Below are 6,000 nucleotides of genomic sequence, written 5' to 3'. Positions count from 1 at the left end.
CTTGCCTTTTCAGCAATCGCACGAAATCCAAAAGCGTTCTCCATGTAGCTCCCAGCGTACACTCCGTTGAATGCTTGATCGGAAACACTCTGCTTGCGGCGTGCATAAGCTTCAACGAAAGCCGTTGACAGAGGACACACACTCCACCGCGCCGAAGTTGTTCTGTACTTGCCGACGCGCCACAGATTGCAGTGGCACATACTGTATCTACTGTAAGCGCGAGTTAAACCATGCAAGCCGTAAAAGTACACATCCTGGACAAAGCAAGTGAATAGTAAAATAATACACCACCGTCAGCCTGCAGCAAACACGCACACGACATGTTACCACCCAATTCAAAGTCTGCCTGTTGACGATGGCGATGCGCAGTTGCCCCGAGACCTCAAAACCGAAACCGAAATTTATAGCATCGCCGTTTTATGGTTTAATTTCCAAGCTATGTAAAGCCTCCAAGATATAGTGTAATAATTTCTGCTTGACAACATGTTTATTTGCTAGCAGAGCTTCAAACTTCTTGGCACTGACGCCTGGAGGCTGTAAATGCGTAGCCTTCGTAATGCACATTTTTCTTTTCCCGGGTGAGGCGTTATTGCGGCGTTGTTTCGACATTTTGGAGTCAAAATTTGTTACTTGCGGAACATAAATATAAATAAAAAGTTAGGGAAGGGCGGCAAGGAGGTTGTTCCATATTTGACACATCTCCCACCCTTTTTCATGTTGGTTTGAGGAGCTTTTTTTTATTCAAAATGGGGCAAATCTAGAACCGAAACAAGCTCAACTAACACTGCCTTGACATATACATGCTATCAACGTTCTTCTAGAACAGTAATAATTATAAATAATGTTTTATTATTACTGTTTTAGAGGAAAGGTGAACGTATGTATGAGCTGTATGAGCGTATGTATGATTGAGTGTCATTTGAGCTACTTTCGGGTCAGGATTTGGCCCATTTCGCAAACAAAAAAGAAAGCTTGCGATTTGGATCTGCACGTATGCAACCACAGGCAAAAATGTACACATAAATGGGTCAGGCCCCCTTTTTTCCTCTCTCTATCCCCTTGAACGCATAAATCCTAGCTACACCCCTGCTGTGCAATTAGCTTCTTTTAAATAACACTCTGCCACTCAGCAAGAACCGGGAGCAATGCTTTTTTTACCGCCAAAGTATGAAGGACGCTTGCTTTTATTTCAAGTCTTAAATTTTGTGTGAGCATACCAATGTGCGATTATCAATACATTGTAACGTGACAGTAACAACTGTCAGTTACAATGCTGCAATTAGTCAACTACTCTCCATTTTGTGGCACGGGTACATTGCGCTAGTGTTGTCTACGATTGTTCACGTGTATATTGTACGACGCGCAAGCGTGCATATTAAGGAAATAAAAAAGAGCGGTAAGTGCCCACAAAGTGGTGCGACCCATTGGAAGAGTTCACCCGTGCTTAGCGGATGTGCGCCAAGCTTGTCCTGCGACGCAGCATGCGTGCACAGCAGCTGCATCAGAGCAAGCTTAGCCTGTTAATTGTAAACATGCCTAGTTCCATGGCAATGCGAATACTACAAACATTCAATTTGAACTGATCCATGTTCATAGATCTAAATATAACTCACTGAATAAATCAGGGACCTGTGTAAAGATGCGAAATACTTCAGTGTGAGGAAATACATGGGCCCCCATTGTAAAAAATTGGCCCCGTATCTGCATGTTTCTGCAAATATCGTCGAAAGACGATAGCCTTGCGTGCGGAGACAGTGAACAGGACATTCATTTGGTGTTCTGCGCAAGAAAGTCGGTGTGTGGTATTCTGAAGGCACTGCGTTTGAGTGCCTCGAGCGTGCAGCGGAGGCGAACGAGCGCATCAAGTCGCGTCGCACGTGAGACATGAGCGTCATCTGGCAGTTTTCTTGGAAAACGAAGCGCGTGGCTCTGAGACGGGCGTGCGCGCCCATCTCAGAGGTGATAAGGTGTAGAACGCAAAGTGACGGTATAGGTGCCACCACCGTCTCGTCTTAGCAAAGCGTTGGAAACACTCCCCGTTCCGTGCAAGCATTACATGGTCAGCGCAGCGTGATAAGTGCTACGGCCCTTAAAATTACTAATGTATGCTTTTTCTAGTAAAAGACGCACATGCAGAATATAAACGTGTTGTTATGGTGCCGCAGACATGCGCAATGATTGCTTTGTAATTGACGATTGCACAAGCATGAACGCTCAATCTTGAGCAACATTGGTGGGCGCTGCGGATGAGGTCCGCCATTTCAAGTACCAGATGCCGTATAGAGTGGACAAACAGACAAATGTACAGACAAACAGACAGACAGACAGACAGACAGACAGACCAACATTTTTGCGTTGAAGGTCCCCAAAAAAGACTATCATCTTTAATAAACCAGGACCTCTGGTACGAAAAACTTAGTCTGATTTTAAATGAGAAGGCACGCACGAGATCCTGTCAAAAACCGTGTGTAATCGTTTCATGTTATGTTTAAGTGACAATAATCTCTTTTACGGGTGCCTCTGTGAGAATTAGGGAAGAATGGAAATGAGCGGCAGCAAAATATCTTTAGTTGGACTCCCAAAAAGCTAACCCATGAATTAGTTCGTTGAACATGTGAGGAATCTTCTGAATAATGTTAATAAGGGATGGTTTAATAAATATATTACATAGCACGATATATTTTGGCGAATGAAACGGGAAATGTTAACGAATGCCGAAACATCGATCTTTTCACCAGACTTTTGACATGCAGTTTGATTGCATCCGTTGAGATGTGATATGTATTGATGCCCTAAACTATATACATATATGATAGGTGTAACGTACAAGGAAACACCCTTGGGTCTAATTTGCGAACATACACCTATAATACACCTAAAATTTACAAATGGGTGTACAAAAGGTGGAATAGCAGAAATTACACCCATGCGGATAAGTTTGGCAGAAATAATAGGTGTAAGATGGGTGATCTATTGAAAAATCCACCCTTAAGGGTGTAAAATGACTTGCAGTGTACTTCTAACCGCTTCGAAGTTTTACGGTGCAATCGTTGACGATGGTACTCCGCCTCGTTCGGCGCTCGCCTTGTAGTTAGTCATTGACAGCTGCGGTCGCAAGGCGCAGAAGACTGTTATACATCCCAGCAGCCTTCATTTTTTGTGAAACACATTCTTTGCCTCGCCGGTGGTCGGTGCTATAGCTCGTAGCGCTTGCCGCGGTGGCCGGCGCGCAGTGCGAGCTCGATACGATGCCGGCTTGATACCGACGGCATAGCGAGTTCTTACCACTTAGATGTTACAGCCGGTGAAATACCGGTGACTCTCCAAGTAGCCACTATCGGTGGAACGGGGTGAGCGTGTAGCTGGTGCAACTCTCACACCGGTTGCTGGCCTGCCTGCTGTAGTCGAGCGAAGCCTACTTCAGACCGCTTCGAACTTTTCACGGTGAAACTCCAGGAGCAGCCGCTGACAATCGTAACAGCCTACTTTTGCTACCATTAATTTATTCTTCGAAGTTTTTTGTTACTTGGCCCTATGAAGCGCGGCATTCCCGGCGTTTCGTTGAGGAATCGGACCGATGTGCAGCGTGGTTTAACGGTGCGAAATATATTGAAATATTCACAGTAAATACCAACCGGTCGTTCCTATTCTTCGCTGCACTTATAATTTCGTTGCCTGTTGACAGATGTTCATACGGTTAGCCACACAAAGGACATGTGTTTCACACCGACGTGCAAACATATGCGCATACACACACGCACACACACACGCAAACACACACACACACACACACGTCACGCCCAAAGAGGGTTTTTAAAGCTCCTATAGGGAGTTTGTAACCACTTGACCTGAAACTCCCTGGGGAGTTTAACAAGGTCATGTTCATAAACTCTGTGATTACGCAGGGGGCGTTTTACGATGACATGTGCCGAGTTCACTCCCTACCAGGGAGTAAATAATTGGAACAGGGGAGTTTTGTGGGCTCATGTGCTGGAGAAACTCCCATCTCCGGGCTAACTTTTGCTTACAGTGCAGGCTTAGCTCATCTCCTTAATCAAGGAAATTGCACGCGCATTCAGCTTTTGACGGAGCAACAGAGCTTAATCACATACATGAAGTCGGCACCACGAGTCACAGTGCAAAGTCATCTCGGCAACCTTTAAGGCTTTCCTGCAGCAGTGCAGAAACGAAGAGCTGAAATGTCTGCCCCTTTCGGGGAGGCGCGCTACGCTTGACCAGTTTCCTTCTTTAAGCTCGGGCTGGCAGGACAGGCTATTCAACTTCAAGCAAATCTTATGCCGTTCTCCGAAAATTCTCGACGTTTGTATGCACAGAGCTACAATTTCCGCTGTTTGCTAGTGAAATCTTTTATGCCGCTGAGAATGAGGTGGTTGCCGGCCAGGACACTTTCGGTTTCGACGAAGCAACGCGATTCGACGCCACAATCAAAAACCTCGGCACAGCGTCAAGCGAAAGTGCCGCGTTGACCGTGTTAAGCGCATCCTTTGTCTTTTCAGATTGGAGTTACCAACACAAGGAGCATTTTAATAAGTTGTGAATAGTGTGAGGCAGGGTGCACTCGGTGACAGTGGATCAATTTCGACCACCCATTATTCTTTGCGGTTCGCATAAGCCCACTGCAGTGCATCTCGCATTTCGCCCGAGTGACCATAATCAATGATGCAACTTGTGATGAAGTATTATTGGGGTTTATGTATACAGTAAAACAGCGTCAGTGAAAATAAGGGACCGTACGAGGCGGAAAGACACGACCACTTGACGCACTGACGAAGTAAAACTTAATTCAATAGTTCACCATGATAAGTACTAACTGTTCATGAATAAACACAATGTGATGGAGCATCACTTCGGCGCTCTAGCGGGGCGTGCAAAACTGGTCCTGCAATATTTCTGACATAATTCTCTGTGATCAAAACTCATGTCACTCTGACACATATTTCACCAAGACTTCATCTTTTTAGAGGGCTTCAACAACCTCCTTTACTATACAGCTTGTCAGTTGATGTGGACAGGGTACAAGAGTTTCCAAATTGAGATGCGCATATGCAGTGTCTATAGATGCTCTGATACCACATTTGTTGTTTTGTATTTTTGCCATTTTTATTTGTCATCTGGGCATATTACTGTTTGTTTTGTGCTTACGCACCGCAAGCCAAAAGCATTGCGTAAACCACATTTTCAGTATATATATTGTAAAAACCTATCGCAATACTTCTCAGTGTATATACACTAAGAAACATCGCGTGAAGCAAGCGCAGTCTTGAGAATATGTTTTTCGAAGTGGTCTAGTAATTGAATGTCAAAGTAAGTTATTAGGGCGTCATCGACATGAACAAAGAAGCCGACAAAGCAACCTGATCCACCTTCACTGAATTATCTTTTTGTGAGGGTATTCCTCACCCCGCCACGGTGGTCTATAGTGGCTAAGGTACTCGGCTGCTGATCCGCAGGTCGCGGGATCAAATCTCGGCTGTGGCGGCTGCATTTCGGATGGAGGCGGAAATATTGTAGACCCGTGTACTCAGATTTGGGTGCACGTTAAAGAATACCAGGTGGTCGAAATTTCCGCAGCCCTCCACTACGGCGTCTCTCATAATCATATGGTGGTTTTGGGACGTTAAACCCCACAAATCAAATCAGCGAGGGTATTCCTCCAGCTGCATCTTTTTTTTTTTTGGTTTTCAACATAATGTCCATTTTCAGTATTAAACATTGTATCATCAACATTCATCATGACGTCTTATCAGTAAAAAGTAGTCTATAGGAGTGGCATCGCTTAAAATGTTATAGTTCCCTTATGACTTATTATAGTTCTTTTTTAAATTTTCATCATCGCTGCCTAAATATAAGTGAATGTAAAGATTCGTGAAATAGCAGTTTCAGGGGGAAGCGAGTGTGAATATAACCTAACATGGCAGAAACCTTTTAAACGGCATCAAATATAACCAAACCGAAACCAAAAAATATGTCGAGAAATTG

This window comes from Rhipicephalus microplus, chromosome X (assembly GCF_043290135.1).
Source record: "Rhipicephalus microplus isolate Deutch F79 chromosome X, USDA_Rmic, whole genome shotgun sequence".
Taxonomy (NCBI): Eukaryota; Metazoa; Arthropoda; class Arachnida; order Ixodida; family Ixodidae; genus Rhipicephalus; species Rhipicephalus microplus.
The sequence above is the reverse complement of the archived record's forward strand: the minus strand, read 5'-3'. Positions refer to the sequence as shown.